This window comes from Python bivittatus, unplaced genomic scaffold (genome assembly GCF_059951505.1).
Source record: "Python bivittatus isolate LINGU-HERP-01145 unplaced genomic scaffold, Pbiv_v1 ctg000700_np1212, whole genome shotgun sequence".
NCBI classification, from domain to species: Eukaryota; Metazoa; Chordata; class Lepidosauria; order Squamata; family Pythonidae; genus Python; species Python bivittatus.
Window position 1 is genome coordinate 28,218,405 of NW_028277098.1, and position 20,020 is coordinate 28,238,424.

Here is a 20,020-nt window from a genome sequence, read left to right on the forward strand (position 1 = left end):
TAGGCTTATTTCTTCACTGATGCCTTCTAGAATCTTCCCAACATCCTCCAAAGATTAACGTTATCTATGAATAAAGGACAAAAGGTCTGGGTAGAGAAGCAGTCCATGCTTCACTGACAGGATGGCTCCATAATGGGAGGAGTAATTAAGTGCCTTTCAGCTTTTGTCTAGAGGACTTTCCACTTGTGGGTGCTCCTAGAGTCCTGACAGAGCCACTTATTGCAAGATGTGAACTTTTCAGTGCTCAACTTAGTAAATGGACATCTGTAGAAGATTTCATTAAGTACATGCTTTATACTGAAAAATTCTGTAGGCACAACACAGCACTATTACTCCACACAGATTGTTTAAATGCACAATAACTGGTAACAGCTTTTCCCATACCCATTTATACCCATTGTGTTACACATATCCAATCCCATAATATGTTTTTCATTCTTGTTTTGTTTCACAAAATTACTGCAATGGATTTTGTCCACAAAACTGTCAGTTTCTATTTGTTCAGCCAGAATAAAGGCAATACTATATATTCTAAAAGAAATACCATCAGACCCAGAATACTGGATAAACATGATCAAAGTATACATTAGTGGTAAGGAAAGAATTCTCAAAAACATTACTGCATTCAGCAATGACAAGCTGTAATTTTCTCAGAGTTTATTATCTGACAAATGGATAGTGTGGAAAGAGGGAAAAGATTCAAAGAGCAATACACAGATAAAATGCATCTGTAAAGAGAAACACACCAGCTGGTAAAGTACGTAGATGCTCACAAGGGCTTTTGGGAGTTAATCCAGTTCCACGCCAGATTAAACTTCTAATTAAAACAGTCTTCCCTGTCTGCATATGATAATACGTTTTGGCTGAAAATCAGTTCTTTTCACATACAAAGTGATAAGTCTTTCAGATTGATCAGAATACAAATATTAAATGTCTCAACTATATTTTGACAATGTCCTACTAGTACCTCGTGTGTCCATTCACACATGAATACACAGAACCTTACCACCAATTTTAAGATACTGAACTTTTCTTTATTTAAGAGCACTGAGGGAGTAGCTCTGTTATAGAGTAATTATGTTTTTGTATCTTGCATGACCACAAGCTTATTCCAACCAGTCTACAATCCTTTTCACTTCATACTTTCCCTGCATGAAACTGCTCTTTGATACTTGGCACTTCAAATTAAACAAAACAAGCATTAGGAATTAACATTTACTAGCTTGTGAATATTTAATTTTCAAAGGAGGACATACATGTACTTTTCCTTTAAATTATAGTCTTCCTATCAAAATTCAATGTTTTGCCTTAATGTCAAAATACTTTAATATTTACCGCTCATTTAAAGAGCCAAAGAAAAATCATGTTCAATCCAATAGTGAGGAATCTAGGAAGCTGCTTTATATGCTAGAGATAGGATACCTAGTTAGCCTAGACCCTATATTGAGTAGAAGTCACTCTCCAAAGATCTGCCCTATTGCATGATTTTTCTATCTGATTATAACATAACTGAAATCATGAACTACTAACTGCAAAGCATGTGTTCTTTTATTAAAAATTGTATATTTTCCTAATTAGAGGCCATTTGCTAACATAATTAGAGATACGGATGTGCTGACTTTCAGATCTGGAGCCCTTCAAAGAAGGCATCCATGCTGCACCTGTCAACACCTCCTTAAAGAAGCTGTAACTTTTCCTGGATTCACATGGTAGCCATGAGATCCCATAAAAATACGTGCTTGAGGAAAGGAGAAGCTGAGACCATGTGATAAAGTGCTTTGGAGCAGGCTTTAGTGCTTAATCCTTTTTCTAGAGCTTACTAAACAGAACACAATCCAGTGTTGTGAAGCATGCCTAAGGCCATCTATTTGAGTAAGTCTAACTCTGTTGAATGCAGACTATTGCTCCTAGGGATGTGCAAAACAATCCATGTACAAAACAGCTGCATTCAGAAACATGTTTGTGGCCCAAATATAGACCAAAATAGGTATATTTTATTATAGGTACAGATCTAAATGCAGTCTTTCCAAGCAAAATTGTTTTGGGGGGATAAAACTGGGAAGAGGCCAAGGAAACCTGCAGCTGAAGGACGGCAGGGAATGGAAGGGACAGGGAAGATTTGGGGCAGGTGGGATAGTGGAATGGGCCATGCTGGGACATCAGTGACAGAGAGAGGAAGGGAAGGGTGAGGCTCAGAAGATGAGGGAGGGCAGATCAATGGGATATACCACATCCTGACATTGGCAGTGGCTGAGAGAAGGGAAGGTGCAGGGAAGAATGAAAAGGCAATATACCCGTATCTCTAATTATGTTAGTAAATAGCATCTAATTAGGAAGATATACAGTTTTTAATGGAAGAACACATGCTTTGCTATAAATAGTTCAGAAATCCAGTTCCATATAAGGTAGAATGCATCAGATATTCCCACAGAGTGGGACATAGGCTTATGGCAGAAAATGAGACCCTTATTGGTGAGCAGGCAGAAATTGTTTGGGGGAAGCGGAGGAAACAGGGCAAATGGAAAAGGTGAGAGCAGCAGGGAAGAATAATAATTAGCTGGGTCCAAGGCACACTAAATGAATACACAATTTGGGGGCACTGGTACCACCAACTGTACACTGAACTCTAACACTTTGTTCACTCCTTTCTACCTGGTCTATGAAGTGCTGGCATAGACCCAAGCAAAGCCAGAGCCCAAACAGATCATATTCCCACTCTATCTGCAGCTGCTGGCTTGTCCAGACAGAACGGGAACGAGTTCTGGAAGCAACTGCCCATCTTGCCTACCACCACTTCTTTTCTTCCCTTATCTGCCTTCTCCTTCTGTCCTCCACCAATGCAGCAGTAGCATCTAAGAGCCCTGGATTATTGACAAGCCCTGTCACTCCTGCTCTGCCTAAACAAGCTAGCTGCTGACAGAATGGGACAAAATTCTGGCAGCGCCTGCTCACCTTGCTTGCCACCACCTTTTCTTCTATCATCTCCTCTCCCCACACTGACAGAAAATAGAATAGAAAAAAACCTGAACCCCTGCTCAGTTCTCTTTCGTTTTTGCTGTCTGTCATGTTGGATTTGCTAAATGGAATGCCTAACTTCAGCACTGGGCATTGTATTTTGGATAATTCAACAGACTAAGGGTCCAAGGTGGGAAGTGTTCTGATGAGCGGGTGATGATAGCTTGCCCACATAAAGCAAGCATGTGATCTGACAGGGCTCCTGTTTTTTGACCGCCTCAAATTTGCTCATGACCCACACTTGAGAACCCCTGGGTTAAAACATAATTTGAGAAACCCTGAATTTGGGTTTTAGTCACAGTTGACAACATTTAGAAAAGCAATTAACATTTATACTTGTCTCTAAAATATACACATTCCCAAAATACCCATTTGTCCCCTCAAGAGGGAGAACTTAAACATGCCAACAGATTTCTACTAAGAACACTTTTAATCTTAACTATTTTATAACCATAAAACTCGAATCACCTAAGAAATTCCAATCTTCATTATACTGCTGTGGCTAGATATCCTTATCCCAGCTTTGTACTGTTACTGTTGTTAACAGCTAAAGAAACATTTCAGCTTGTATAAGAGGCAGACTACAAGGTATTCTTTACATAAATACTAAAACTTACTGAACTATCACACTAGGTTTTAGCATGCATCTGACAAATTGTCTTGAACTTCGCAACTATTGTGAATAATGCCAATATTCCAGTACGGCAATATTCGATACTACCAACAATAGTGTTCTTCTTCCTCTTATTTTGGAAAGAGAATTTTACTAGAACCTTGTTTACAAACAACGAAAGTCTTGTGTGAGTCACCGTGCATGTGTTGGACAGCCATATAAATTTGTTTAATAAATAAAAATGAATGTGTATTTTCTTCATAACTGCATATTTCATGTCGTTATTCCGTCCCTCTTTTTAAATGATGTTTCAAATATTAGGGATATAACTATTTTTAAGCTATCCAAATCACTGATTAAAAAAAAAACATTACTGTGAGATCAACATTATTATCTTAATTTGCAGATTGAGAAGTAACATAGGCAAATTAAATAGGTTGCAAGAGGTTATATGGTAGCTCAGTGACAGAACCAGAAGAGATATTTTCCATTACTTTTTTCATTAAATGTCTTTGGTGATATTTGCTCTCATAGTATGGTAGCTGGTAACTGAAACTACATTTTTTTCATCTTTTTAAATGAAAAGTGGATAATGAAAAGTAGCTATATTACTAAACTCAACACAACTGTCATTTATATCCCCAGATAAATGAGATTGCATCAGCAGCATGTAACTTAACACTGCAATTTCAACCACATTGGTAGAATTTATTTATTTTTCAAATTTATATATGCCGCCCATCTCACTATACATATTGGAATGGAAGAAACAATACCATGAATAAAGTTATGATTATGCAATAGTTAAAGAGTGAGAAAATATACATAAAAATACCTGTTGTAAACCTTTCTGGCAATTATTTCTGGTGAGAAAAAAAAAGCCACAAAACATACTTATTTAAAAAATATGTTCCATAAATTAATGTTTTGGTCAAGACAGTAAACTAATAAAAAAATGGCTTTCTCTAGCCTTAGAGACAACATCTGCCAATCTTTATTTTCCATCTATTTGTCTAGGACTGCCTTCTGAATGCAAATTGATTTATTAATTTGTTTTTGTTCCTATCCCTTTGACAAAATATCTCATTAAAAAAGAGATTCTTAAAAAAGGTATTATTATAGGCTTACTATTCAGTTTCAAATGCATTCTAGTATTTGCTCACCACTAGGGGGGGAGTCAGATCATGCTTTATAAAAAAATATTTTTCATTTAATCAAGGAAATATATAATGTATTGATTTACATTGTCTTATATGAAGTCTTCTGTTGACTAGCATTTCCAAACATGCAAATCCTGAACACTTTTCAACAAAAAAGTTCATCTCAAAAAAAAAGATGTATGCGTGAAATTCTGTACAGAGACAAAATTGTATAGGTTTGCTTAATAGTTAGGCTGTTAACCTAATAGGTTAAGGACTTTTGGAGCAGGATTTGGCCAAAGATTTATTCTTACAGGTAGTCCTTGACTTACAACCACAATTGGGACCAGAACTTCCATCACTAAGCGATGCAGTCATTAATTGAGTTGCACCTGATCTTATGACCTTTTTGCCACAGTCATTAAGCAAATCACATATTAAATGAATCTGGCTTCCCCCACTTACTTTGCTTGTGAGAAACCCCCTGGCAAAGTTGCAAATGGTGGTCACATGACCCCGGGATGATATAACAGTCGTAAATACATGCCAGTTGCCAAGTGCCCAAATTTTGATCATGTGACCACAGAGATGCTGTGATGGTCATAAGTGTGAGGACCGGTCATAAGTCACTTTTTTCAGTGCCATAACTTTGAACAGCCGTTAAACGAATGGTCGTAAGTCTAGGGCTATTTGTACATGCTTTTGTTTAAGTGATATTCAAAGACATATCTCCAGTAAAATAATGACTTTAATAATAACCAAGTGATGCATTTAAATTGTATGTTTCCTAACAAAAGTTCATATCCTAGGACAACCTAACTATTAAGCAAATCCAAGAAAGGCTCTATGAACTTAAAACTCCAAGTGCCATACAAAACATTCACAAACAGAAGTGTTATACAAAACGTTATAAAGAGGTTTCCTCATTGCATTTTTGTTGTTACTTGTTCTTAATAAATCAGACATTCGGGACACATAAAAATGAATGAAATTTACAATTTCTATAGTTCAGTTTCTGAATTTAACATTTCACTCACTTGCACATATAATTGTCCATCCAACTTAGTCTAGCTGGCCAAGCCAGGTTTGAGTTCTAGAAGAATCCATGTGAGACACCCACCAAGCAAAGCAACTCCTTCTGAATTATAGTGCCCAAATACTATAGTTCTCATCTACTGTACCTGTATAACTTTCAACAAAGCTTGAATAGCCTCAGCTTAGCTTTGCCAGTCCCAGCTTTGTATTTATACTGCTGCTACTTTCCATCCAACATTATTACCTCAACCAGTTCATATAGAGCCATATGTTGTTTTGGAAAACATCTTTAATGGTATTATTAATGGTTTATTTTGCCATTTTTGATAAGAATCATATCTTATTTTGAGAACTACATAATCTTGTGTCTTTTTAGAAATCTTCATTCTGTATTTTCCCACAGAATTTGATGTCCATTAGAGCAATTCTTCTGCCTCTCTGGCCTGCTTTGAGTCGGTCACATGTATTACATCTTACATACCCATACAGGTAGAACTTGTCCTGCAGTTTTCTTGGCAAGATTTCAGAAGTGGTTTGCCACTGCCTCCTTCCTAGGACTGAGAGAAAGTGACTGGCCCAAGGTCACCCAGCTGGCTTTGTGCCTAAGGCGGGACTAGAATTCACGGTCTCCCAGTTTCTAGCCTGGTGTCTTAACCACTACAGCAAACTGGCTCTCTTTACACAAATACATAGCACAAAACTACATAACTACAACATGGATGATAAAATATAATTATAATGATAAAAACTCTGTAATATACTAACATTACAATATACTGTTAACTACATGGTAACAGATGACACATCACTTGTTGCAGTAACCAAAGTATTTTGGTTTCTCCAGTAATATTCATATTATATACAGTACGGTGCAAAAGTTTTAGGCAGGTGTGAAAAAATGCTGTAAAGTAAGAATGCTTTCAAAAATATATATTGTAATTGTTTATGTTTATCAATTTACAAAATGCAAAGTGAGCAAACAGAAGAGAAAACTAAATCAAATCAATATTTGGTGTGACTACCCTTTGGCTTCAAACCAGCATCAATTCTTACACTTGCACACTTTGTACACTTGCACAAAGTCAGGGCTCATGTAGAATTAGTCAGGTGTATGATTAACCAATTATACCAAGCAGGTGCTAATTATAATCAATTTCATATGTAGTTTCAAACAGTCATTAACTGAAACAGAAACAGCTGTGTAGGAGGCTTAAAACTGGGTGAGGAACAGTCAGACTCTGCTATTAAGGTGAGGTTGTGGAAGACAGTTTCATGTCACAGGTCATACACCATGGCAAGACTGAGCACAGCAACAAGACACAAGTTAGTTATACTGCATCAGCAAGGTCTCTCCCAGGCAAAAATTTCAAAGCAGACTGAGGTTTCAAGATGTGCTGTTCAAGCTTTTTTGGAGAAGCACAAAGAAACAGGCAATGCTGAGGACCGCAGATGCATTGGTTGGCCAAGGAAACTTAATGCAAAAGATGGAAGACACATCATGCTTACTTCCCTTCGACATCGGAAGATGTCCAGCAGTGCCACCAGCACAGAACTGGCGGAAACGAGTGGGACCCAGGTATACCTATCTACTGTCTGGAGAGGTCTGGCCAGAATTGGTCTTCTTGGAAGAATTGCAGCCAAAAAGCCATACCTCTGACGTGGAAACAAGGCTAAGCGACTCAACTATGCACGAAAACACAGGAACTGGGGTGCAGAAAAATGGCAGCAGGTACTCTGGACTGATGAGTCCAAATTTGAAATATTTGGCTGTAGCAGGAGGCAGTTTGTTTGCCAAAGGGCTGGAAAGCGGTACAAGAATGAGTGTCTGCAGGCAACAGTGAAGCATGGTGGAGGTTCCTTGCAAGTTTGGGGCTGCATTTCTGCAAATGGAGTTGGAGATTTGGTCAGAATCAATGGTGTCCTCAATGCTGAGAAATACAGGTAGATACTTATCCATCATGCCATACCATCAGGGAGGCGTGTGATTGGCCCCAAATTTATTCTGCAGCAGGACAATGACCCCAAACATACAGTCAATGTCATTAAGAACTATCTTCAGCATAAAGAAGAACAAGGAGTCCTGGAAGTGATGTTGAGCCCTTATCTCAACATCGAGTCTGTCTGGGATTACATGAAGAGACAGAAGGATCTGAGGCAGCCTACATCCACAGGAGATCTGTGGTTAGTTCTCCAAGATGTTTGGAACAACCTACCTGCCGAGTTCCTTCAAAAACTATGTGCAAGTGTACCTAGAAGAATTAATGCTGTTTTGAAGGCAAAGGGTGGTCACACCAAATACTGATTTGATTTGGATTTCTCTTCTGTTCTCTCACTTTGCATTTTGTAAATTGATAAACATAAACAATTACAATGAATATTTTTGAAAGCATTCTTACTTTACAGCATTTTTTCACACCTGCCTAAAACTTTTGCACAGTACTGTACGTTCAAACTGTACAGCTTCAAAAAGTTTTTATTTATAGCATGGCTTCTCTAGTTCTTTTACTGTACAATATTCTAGAGGCCTATTTAGATGATCATGGTATCTCCCCTGCCAGGTAAGTACATTCAGATGAAAGCCCTATTAATGAGATTTACTTCTAGATAAGTAAGATTGCACCCATAAGATAACTGGGACTTCTGGAAAGTCTATGAAAAGTGTGCAAATATAAAATTAAAACGCCAGCTGCTACACTATATGAGGAACTTTATGCTCCTGCTCTAACAGTATGGTGGATTTAAAGAGCCTGGAAGTGTGAGAAAAAGAGATGAATTCCGATTTCTCTCTTCAGGATGAATCAGTACAGGCTGTCTTTCAGCTTAACTATGCTCTTTGGTAAGACATCATGGAAAAGATTTGCAGAATTAGAGAGAGAAGCAATGGCCACTGGATCTCTGTTGGCTAAAAACACAGTAAAACAAATTTAGCTATCTATTGTTTTGTCACCATTCTTAAAAAAAAACAAAAACTAAATAGTTCAAAACTATCTATTTTAAAAAAAACTCATATGTGAATTCACTTTACCCCTTGCATTGTTTCACACGACAAAACCACAGTCTAGTTAGATCTACGCAGTATATAAGCTTTCTCTCAATCTCATCTTGCCCATCTTTATGGTTTGGAAAACTGTAACTACTCAAGTTCTTAGAGGCCAAAAGATCATCTCCATCATTTAAAATAAACCAAATCAATTTACTGTTAGCAGCTGGACCAGTTTCCTGTTTGTTTTTAAAAAACAATACTAATATCTACTGTAGGTTTCAACACATATGAAAATACACGCAAATCCTGCAATATTAGTGGCAGGATGCAAGTTGTGCGTGTAGTGGTACCTGCAGCCATGTTTTAACCCATTACACAATATGAACATTAAAACAGAGAACTATCTGAATGACGGCCAGAAATTAAATACCTTTTCAATATACTTGAAATGTTTTTGGAAGAGCTGGGCAAAAAAACCCCAAAACACTGATAAATCTGCTTAAAAAGCAGAGTCTGAAGAAGGTTTCATGAAGTTGAATGAGATGACACAAGTTGAAAATGCCATCTCTTCTCCATCAGCATAATGCAATCATTTGTCTCTGCCTTTTTCCTGTAGCTGTTCTGTCACAGAACAAGCACAAATGCTTTCACTGAGTAGCCTAGGGAATGTTAGAGATACCAACAGGCTTTACCCATGAATGAATTAAGCTAGAAAAGCCTGTTTGGAATACTTTAGGGTAGCATTAATCTTTTCTTCTTAATGTACTGCATTTTAATGTTTTCTAATTCATGTGTCCAAAGCAACTGCATGGAATCTGAAAGCTTTATGGTCTAAGGACAGCACATCAGCACTAAACAGTCCAGATCCTAATCTAGCTTCTGGGAAAAATGATGCCAGCTGTAAACCAAAAGCAATCTAGAAGTTAGAAACTGTCACTGAATCTTCTAGCAATCTTGGGAAATCAGAAGCATTGGTTCTGCAAAATCTAACACCCCAAGATATAAGCATCAAATGCTACTGAAAGCCCACAGATTATTTATACCCACATATACAAACACACATACACACACACAGCTGGAATGGCATTTTGAATTCTGGATTTATTTTCTCAAAATGTTCTGCCTTTAACCATCAAGTTAGTTATAGCTGTTTTGCTAAACGAAAACTGAGCTACTTTTAGTTATCCTGTTAACAGCCATTTCTCCCAAAGCCTTCAAAAATTCTGTTCAAAGCCATTTCATCTTAAGCAAAATGCATTGTAGACAAGATTCAAAACATTCAAGTACGTGGAAGACAATTACAGCACCAACTTAGACTTCAAATGAACTCAGAGCAGCTTAGACTCTCATCTTAAATGCTAAAAGTTGATAGCTCTTTAAAAGCCACAGCCCTTTTCCAGACAGGGAAAGTCTGGCCATTACATCAGAATGCCTTGTATTAATTCCTGTAATGCCCTGTATGAAAAGACTATGAAGAGTTATCTTTAATAGCAGTCTGGGAATTGCAGTTAGCTCAGCATACAGCTGCGAGCAACTGACCAAGGATGGGTGTTAAGGTTAAAATCTTACCAGCCAGCAAAAAGCTGTACTGGCCCCATCTATCTCCAAGCTGAATCCAATGTGCTGTTTCTTATTCCAGGTCCTTTGCTAGATATTTGTCTCAGTGTATATCTTTTCCCTGCAACATATTGCTGGACTGCTAGGTTTTCCTGTACCTGTCCACCTAATCACAAGGGTCTTCAGCTCATGATTTTGGGGTTTCTTTTTAACTCAGTGGCCTTCTGCTGTTCAGCAAGTCACAACTGGAAAGAGAATTCCAAATTGCCTTCTATACCCAGAATGCCATCTCTAGGACTCACTTATCACCTATTTCCAGCTTTTGGGGGGGGGGGGGAGGTTGTCCACTGGCCATAAATTAATGAAGTTATGCTGCTAGGTTTTGGGGGGATCTTTTAGAATCACTCTTTAGCTTCTTTATTATTATGCTACCATTCTTGAATTTATAAATTTCTCCTGATTAACTGTACTGCTTTGTTTCATTAGCTACAGTGACATTTATGATGAGATCTGCAGAATATTACTTCAATAAATAAAAAAGAAAATTAAACCCAAATCAAAACTCTGCAATGTTTTCAAAAATACTTTTCTTGCATGGTTTGATACTGATTAAATAAAAGTAAAAAAGTAAAACACATCAGTTTTATGTGAGAGATGAAAGTAATTAATGAAAGACCGTGTTAGAAAATGAACAATTTTCATGAAATAGTTAAGTACTATTGTTTATTCATAACAAGTTAATGAATTATGACATACAGTCCAATTAGAAAATGAATGACAATACTTCAAAATAATTATGACCAATATAATAAATGAAAGAATGATTTCTACAGTACAGCCAAAGGCCAACAACATAAAACAGCTTAGAAGAACAAAACATGCAAACAATACAAAACAGAACAGAACATACAACATAATACGAAATATAAATATAACAATATAAAAGCAAGAGATTATATACTACAACTGGGCAAAGAGATGGACTACCAGCTTAGCTGATGTCTTTTCATTATCTGTTGCTGTACTCTGCTGTGCAAAGTTTTGCTGTATTATATATATACAAGGCTGCCTGTTCACAAGTAAACAAGGGAAAAGAAATTCATCTGGGTGGCCTGGAAAATTTACAAAAAGAGGCATAACTGTGTTGCATAGATCCCTATAAAAGTGGCAGCACAGCTGAATATGCCAACTCTTTTAACCACTCCAAACCACAAGTATGGTCCTCATAAGGGATCCTGGTAAATCTGCCTTCCAGCACAGCTGTTGGAAGGATATTAAATCAAGTCTGAGACAAGACTCTGCAAAGGATAGGCAGTTCCATGATAATCAGACGTTTAGCTGGCTGCAGCTTCAGATTCAGTCTCCAGGACCTAACATCATTAGTGACTAGATTTAATTTATTTTGCCATTCAATGTCCAGAACTCTCTAGTTAAAGGAATGAACAGATTCACGCTAGCTTGATCATAGCACGTGGATATCCAAACCTCTGGTGAGAAAACACCACTTAGCAGTTCAGTTTCCTTCTCTAGGACAAATGAAAGTTATAAAAGACTATTAAAGAAGTCAGACCCACTGGACAGAAGTTTAACTGGAGATCAAAGCATCTGCAGTGAACCAGCCTCTTGCCTCAAGGCAATGTTAGAGATGCACTTGAGGATCTGAAGTATTCCCTCAGTGTTTTGGAATGTATTGCTTCTAGAGGAAAATAACAGGGGCTTGATTGAGCTCTATATAAAACTTGAGCAACAACTTAGCCTGAAACAGTTTGATAGCAGAAGCAGAAAACTGGCTCTTTCAAACTTAAGAATATTAAAGTACTTGCAGCACTCCTGTGTTATCTGGATAACATAGTGAAAGATGGACTCTTGTGGTATTTACCTGAATTTAAGATGCCCTAACCTGCAAACAGAGTGTAGACAGGCAAAAATATTATAAACCTAGACTAAATTCCTGTGCAATGCTGAGCTCTCCTTCCCTGTCATCCTAGGTTACCAAATCCACTGAAACTCATCCTGAAGATTTCATTCCCCCACCCCTGATACAGGCATTTGTTAGCCTTTCAAGTAGTCCAGACAAGATGCACAACAATGATTGTTGTAGCTGTACCTTTATTGTAAGGTTACATTAACAGAATCTTGCAACTCTGAAAGTATTCCCCCTCTCCTTTCCTTTTACTCTCTGGAAAACTAGGGAGGTCCCTTCTGAAATACTTCCCATGCCCCCTCTGTTTCTGTGGACTGAGATACCTTTTGGATAACAGATGTCTAGTCTGCAGCTCTTCCTCCTGTTTCCCAAGGTCATTCCCACATACCACCACAGCATTTGACATACAGTACAGGTAGTTCTCAACTTATAACCATTTGTTTAACAACCGTTCAAAGTTACCATGGTACTGAAAAAAGTGGCTTACGACCTGTCCTCGCACTTATGACCATTGCAGTGTCCCCGCCATTATTTGATCAAAATCCGAGCACCTGGAAACCAGCATGCATTTACAATGGCTGCAGCGTCCCAGGGTCACATGATCGTCATTTCTGACTTCCCAGGGGGCTTCTGACAAGCAAAGTCAATGGGGGAAGCTGGATTCACTTAACAACCACAGCAAAAAAAGATTGTAAAATCACTTAGCAACAGACGTTCCAGTCCCACTTGTGGTCATAAGTCAAGGACTACCTTTAGTTGTATATATGTGTGTATTTGTGTGTGTATGAATACTTATTTATCCCTTCATTCTTTTATATATCAATCTACCAGAGGGCATGTTTCCTCAAGAAAAGGCAGGGCTCAGCCAAAAAGTTAACTGAATTAGCCTATTAATTAAATGCCTATATAATAAGAGATTCAATTATACAATTAGATGATTCCTATAGGCATATACCAACCATTTTCTTTCTCACATACATAAACCATTCTCACTAACAGGAACATGCAAGTATATACAGATACATTCCCCTACCTCCTTCCACCAGAAACAGCAAAAAAGGAGGAGGAAAATAATACAGGGAAGATATGGATAAGGATAGCTGTATTTGGAAGGGATGAAAACTGAGGAAGGAAAATAGGATGGAAATGAGGGGAGGGAATTAAACAGGGAAGCAAAACCAGATAAGTCCAGTTTAGGCATTAAAGTAGGGATTAAATTCATCATGCAAACAGCTTCTCCAAAGCAACAACTAAAATTCAAGGTGGTTATTTCTCATGTGATACAATTAAAGCAACAACAGATATCAAGTTAGATATTCTGACTTGTGACAACAGTGAACTAGTTAGGCCCTATCAAAGTTTTCTTGTGCCATAACTATTTGCAAGCAGATCGTTTGATTGATTGATATTTCTAGGCTGTCCCACTCCCAACAGACTCTGTGGGAACAAGAGTAATTATTTTAGTAAGTACCTGATCATAATAATTCTTGAACTCAGACTGAAAGATGTAGTCTGTTGGTTTTTGCTTTGTGATGTTTCTATTGCTGAAGAAAACTAGCACTAGGATGGGGGAAAAAAAAAACCTTACCTTTGTGATTAAGAACCTTGGGTCTGAAAGTCTACCACTTAAACTGAATGTATGAATTTAATTGTGTTGGTAAATCTGGTCATAATCCAGATAGGATACGCTTGTTACATACAGAAAACTTAAATTAATTATTAGTTCTTTCATATTTACAACTCAACTAAAGCTAAATATATGAATGTCTATAATAATGTACAGATCTGAAGCTTTCAGTAAAGCTGTATGCAATTTTCCTCATTAGATTTGGCAATGAAAAAGACATTTTCTGGGGAAAAACAAACACTGGATTTCTGAATGTGGTTACTTGGGGAAAAGATAAACATTACTATCTACAATTCTACAAAACAGCCAATTCAACAGTCACATAGGCCTATACTGCTTATCAACCAGGTGGAGCTGGAGAACTCCCTATTCTACTATTCTGTTCACTGTCATCTCACCTCTTCTCCCTATCAGGCACTACCTTAATCTCTAGCTTGCCTGCCCTGCAAATCAATATGTAGACAAGTTATGATTCTCAGGGATGGCTGTTAGAAGTTTACAAACTATATACAAGTAGTGAAGGCATAACAGAATAAGATACCTGCAAATATATTCATGACTGAATATATTTTGGAGGAAGAGAGTGATGCAGTCTCTTTCACATGAGCAAGAGGGGACAGCCAACTCCATTACAGGTTGAAATAAGAAAAAGTATATAAAGTTATGTTAAAATTTTGGATTTTTACAGGAGACCAAAATGTTCTAGAAGAGTCAGAAGATTTAACATGTTTAGATAAAATTATATTGTTTATGTCATAAGATCAAGCCAGTCTTAGGCAAAATTAAATGACTTCATAGAAAGAAGGAGGTAAAACATCTGTATTTTGAGTACATGCAATCAATCTGGGTATAACCTCACTCTGCCATAGCAAGGATTGTAAATTCTTATGCTAAGTCATAGTACCAGGGCAGATGGTCAAGGTACTCCTCTGTTCTTCACTAGTAGTGAACAAAGAATGAAATTTGGTGGTTACATGTCCAAGCACAGCACCATACCAATATGACCTTTCCACAATCTTGCATTAATAACTTTTAAAAAGACTGGCAGAATAATTTATCTGTTTGTTCTTCCCATTATTCATGCCAAGCAATATGTTTTCCTAATGAAAAGGAGAAACACAGTAGTCCCATTTTGCAATCTGTATCATTTTTTAAACATCTTTGTTTAACTTTTAAAGCAGCAGTACATTTTTTTTTCCTTTCCAAGATAGTTGGGAGGCCTCTTTTACCATAAATCTTAATGCAATCCTAGAAATATTATGACAGGCTTTTTAGAGTATCAATAAAGCTGTGGTAATATGCTTGCTATTTTCCTTGGGAGAGATTCCATTACTTTAAAGTACATTGCGAACTAGTCACAATAATGCTTTCCTTTGGGAGCCACAGTGAATTAAAGTCTGGGTTTTAGCATTGATGTTACCAGCTCAGCAGATTTCTGCTGCCAGAAATATTAAAGAGTTGTAGCAATGTTTATCAGTTGCTTCCTAGTTTGCAATTCTATACCGCCAACCCACAGACATGTAGGGAATCCTTACTAAAGGCATTATGGAAGTAATGCAGATGAAGTATTTAATAGTCAGCGGGGGCGGATTTTCTAGATTTTAGATGGGCTGTTGTTTGATGGATGAAACCTATTACTACAAGGTTGTATTTTTTGAGACAACCAATCAGTTATCTATGGTCAGGTGATTAATAGGTTTTTGTTGCTTTGAGGAATCAGATGTAGATGGAAATGTGCTGAATTTTAGTATTTGATCTTATCTCTCAGTTATCTAATTTGAGAATATTGACCAATGTCTGGAAACATGCTATCAATATTGTGGAGAAAGCAAATACTTTCTGTAAGGAAAAAAATCAAAGTTAAAAAGTCTGTACTACTTTACTTGCTTGGTCCAAGTCTTCTAAAGCTGAAGCAGTTATATGGCAATTTTGAAAAAATGGAAGAAAAAATTCTCAAATACTACTATTTATACTACAGATGCTGAAAGGATTCTCAAATAAAAGGAAATTTGAAATACACACATTCATTATTTGAACAGTTTTATGTATAATTCAATTCATAAAATTATATGGTTTACTCTATTTTTTAAAAAAATATATCAATGGCTTACCTTTATTTCGAACAAGAGATACAAGTTTCCCAGTATATAGCTATATCTTAATGTTGTAGAATTTTGCCAAAGTAAGGAGCACAACACTGAGAAGAACCATATTTATTGTAACAGTCATCGGGTGCCTAATTTACAATAAAGAGGAACCCTGAACAATGGAAAACCAAAGATTTTTATAGAAGTTGACTGCTACAAGGTGGGGAATCCTAGGGATCTGATTGGCTGGCCAGTCTGGGAAGGCCCTTGTCTCTGGGGTGAGTTCTAATGTTAAGTAAAATGGGCCTTTCAGGAAGGCAGCAGAGCTGGGGAAGTCCATTCTTAAGGAGATGGAATGTTGAGGTCATCAGCTGATAGAAGATAGAACCTTGGAGTTTCTCTAGGTTGTAATTTCCCTGTAAGGGTTGTCCTTGGGATTGTTCTGTAAACTGGTGAGGAGGCATCTATTCTTTGGTTTGATGGGATTGCAGGGGGCTTTGTCTGGGGCAGGGAAGGTCAATTTGGGTCTGATGGGATTAGGCAAAGAGAGAAACTGGGTTTGATCCTGATAATATCTAAAAGACCGGGGGGGGGGGGGAGGATCCTCGTACAGCCTCAATTTCATTAGGTTTATTTTTTTCCAGTACACTAAGATATCAGGAGATGGGGGGTTGCAAGTTCAATAAACAGGGAAGACAATGCAGTTTAAAAATATAAAAATCTTATTTTATATTTAGTTAAAAATAACCTCACATAGCTAGGATTGAAACCTTAAAAAAATATCAACATTGTAATGTCACCCTGGGCACAGAGAGAACTGCTCCTGTCTGTGCTCCTGCACTCTGAAGATGCCGGTCACAGGTGCTGGCGAAACGTTAGGTAACAAAACTTCAAGAACACGGCCACACAGCCCGGAAGACCCACACCAGCCATCGTATGCCGGCCGTGAAAGCCTTCGACAATAAATTGTTATTGTTGTTGCTATTGTTGTTGTCATTGTTTTCATCTAAGAGTATTACAGTCTTTACACTGGGTATTTTGCTGTGACTCAGGTTCAAATCAAGAGCCTAGGAATAGATGGAGATACTTTATGAAGTTATAAGCAAAAAAGTTTGTTTTTTTTAAGTTAGTGGTGTTAAAACTTCCAAATAGTTCATTAATCCCTTTGGTATGGCTCTAAGTGCTCTGAAAACTATTCTATTAGCATTGTAGTTGAATTTTTTTTCCAAAGTCTTTCAACTTCAATTTGCAAATCCTGATATTTTGTAACTTTTTCTATTTGTTTTTCATCAATTCAATTATTTCCTGATATTGCCTTAATGTTATCATCATCATTACGTAGAAGATAATCCAGTCAATATTTTCTAGAAAAACAGAATACAAAAAAACCCTACAACTGGTATTTTCACATATACTGTATATACACAAATTTTATATTGCATCCTAATTCTTGCTAGGCGCCCAGAATCACAAGTCACATTTGTATTATGTATAAATTGATACAACTAATAATAACAACTCTACAGCATTCATTGTTTAAATATCTTAAAATTATCTGTAAAAGTAAGCCTGACTTAGCTTAATAGTACAGGATTTGAACTTTAAGTCTACAGAATAACGAGACTGCAATTTCAGAATACTCTAGATTCCCTTTTGTAATACTATGATTTATTCTAAACAGATAATAGTAGTGTGATTTTAAAAAATATTTCCCCAAATTCCCATTTTCTGAATAAGAAAATGATTTTATCCACACCTTCGTATCTTTAGTTACTTTAAGCTCAAATAAATAGATAATTTCATTTTAATCAATATTTATAATCTAATTTCAGCAACTATATTCAGTATTATAGAAAAAACTAAGAGAGTGGAATTTCTAAACAATTTTGTGATGTACTATAAAAGCACAAGTTAATACACTTAAACTGTACACAAATGTGATACAGTGGCAAAGGTATTGGAATAGGACTAGGGAGATTCAGTTTGAAGTCCACCTCTGCCATAAAAACTCACAGGTGACTTTAGGTCAATCTCTCTCTCTCAGCCCAAACATTTCATTAGGTGGTTGTACAGAAATCCTAGATGAGGAAATTGCCTTGATCTCCTGGAAGACAGATTGAATATACAACAACACAATAATAAAATGATATAATACAACTATACAAATTAACTTTTAATGAAATGCCATAAACTGAGTGCAGTTGAGAATATAAGATTACTCTAATGGTAGATATAGATTATACGTTCTATTTCTATCCAGCTCACTGCTCAGCAGTCTCCTTATTTGAGATGACTAAGGTAGTTCTAGCATGCTGCTGCAAAAAGCAAAAACCATAGTTTTGGGGTCATATACATGAAATATACAGAAAAGTTTTTTTCAAATTTTCTGAAATCATGCACCACTAAATAAATGTTTAGAAAATGTAATGACCATTCAATTAAATAAACCTCTTGTATTATCACATATAGCCTTCAATGAACCAGATCCATTTTTGCAATCTAGCTGACTGACACTGAATACAAGGAGACAAGGCTAAGGTAGCAAGCAGGTTCTGGCCAGTTGACTGTTAATTAACTTAGGAAGGCCAAGGTGGGCCACTTGGTGGATCTCTGTGGACCACTGATGGTCCAAAGTTAGAAACTGCCGTACAAAAACAAGTGTGTGTGGAGCCCCTGTTGAGTTTTTCTTGCATGTTGGGAAGTATCATTTTGGTCTGGGCAGTTATGTGCTTTTTAGCTGTGTTTTTAACAAATGTATTGGATTTATTGTACACCATCCAAAGTCTTCTTGGAGGAGGGTGGCCTTTAAAAAAACCAAATAAAATAATAATAATAATTCAGATGCTGCCCTAACAACCATCCCTCCCTGGATTGATGGACCCTGTTGGCTTTGTCATTATAATCATTGTTTAATGTACTTTGAGGTAATGTCACCATTCTCATTTGCAGAAGAGGTATACCAGTTAGAATGGTTCCCCACTCAAGAATAGTCCTGATCTACATATGGAAGGTGCTGTATCCAATTCCACCATGCAAATTACTTATGCACCATGCAAATTACTTATGAAGCATGTTGTATAGACTGGGCAAATACATTTTGCTATGCCAAAACCAAACAAAACACATACCACACATCACAGAAATGAATTAGCACATTTAGAAACTGTACAAGCTGTATTATAAAATTCAAATGGTGGATTTTTTTCCATGTCAAGCCAATTTAAATTGTTTCATTTTGGGTGTTTTTATTAAAGATAATAAATAATTTCCATGATCCCTTGGGACACTGATTTATGCAAGAATGCATAATGACCTCCCAGGAATTTGATTAGCAATATGAGTTCATATAATGAAATTAAATACACACAATTTTATTTGCTCACATGTTTAGGTACAAAGGAGAAATGTGCTTGGTTTCTGGTGACACATAATCAGATTTTGCTTCTCAGTAGAATTAAATCACAGGACACTACCACTTGATAGTCATATAATCATTTCAGCACTAACTTCTAGCACTTCAAAACCACCTGTAAAATAAAAGCATTAATGTGTAATTGCTCTTCTAAATGCTCTTCACAACAATATCTTACTGTGATCAAATGCAAGGTGATTAGAAAACAGACTTCTCACCTAGATCAGAAGCAAAAGGACCTGCTTCAAAATAATCCGCCTAAAACTGAGTCATTTACAAGCATAGCTAAAATCTCTAAGACTAGAACAGTAAGTTTTTAAAAAGTGAAACAGAAACATGGTTATCCCAGCTCTTCTCTGTATTCAAAAATAAGTAGGGCCCATTCAACATTCTAGGCTGATTCTGAAAAACGAGTTCCTCCTTCAGATAAGAGAATAGTTTGTCAACATACAAAGTATTGCCCCCATATCGAGTTCAATGCAGGGTAGTTTCAGGGCAATGACTGGAGGCTTCCTTGATATCATTTTCCATCCTTCCTGGGTCATCACCAATCACTTCCTTGAACAGAAGAGTGGGACACCTGAGCATGCAAACCCTACCATGCAAATCAGGGCTGATAATAAATGAC

The 20,020-nt window shown here is 36.9% G+C and overlaps 1 protein-coding gene across 1 annotated transcript in view; it reads right to left on the bottom strand.

Annotated features, from left to right (window-relative positions):
- HS2ST1 (heparan sulfate 2-O-sulfotransferase 1) overlaps window positions 1–20,020 on the bottom strand; it is a 100,314-nt gene that overhangs the window by 43,207 nt on the left and 37,087 nt on the right. The window lies entirely within an intron of this gene.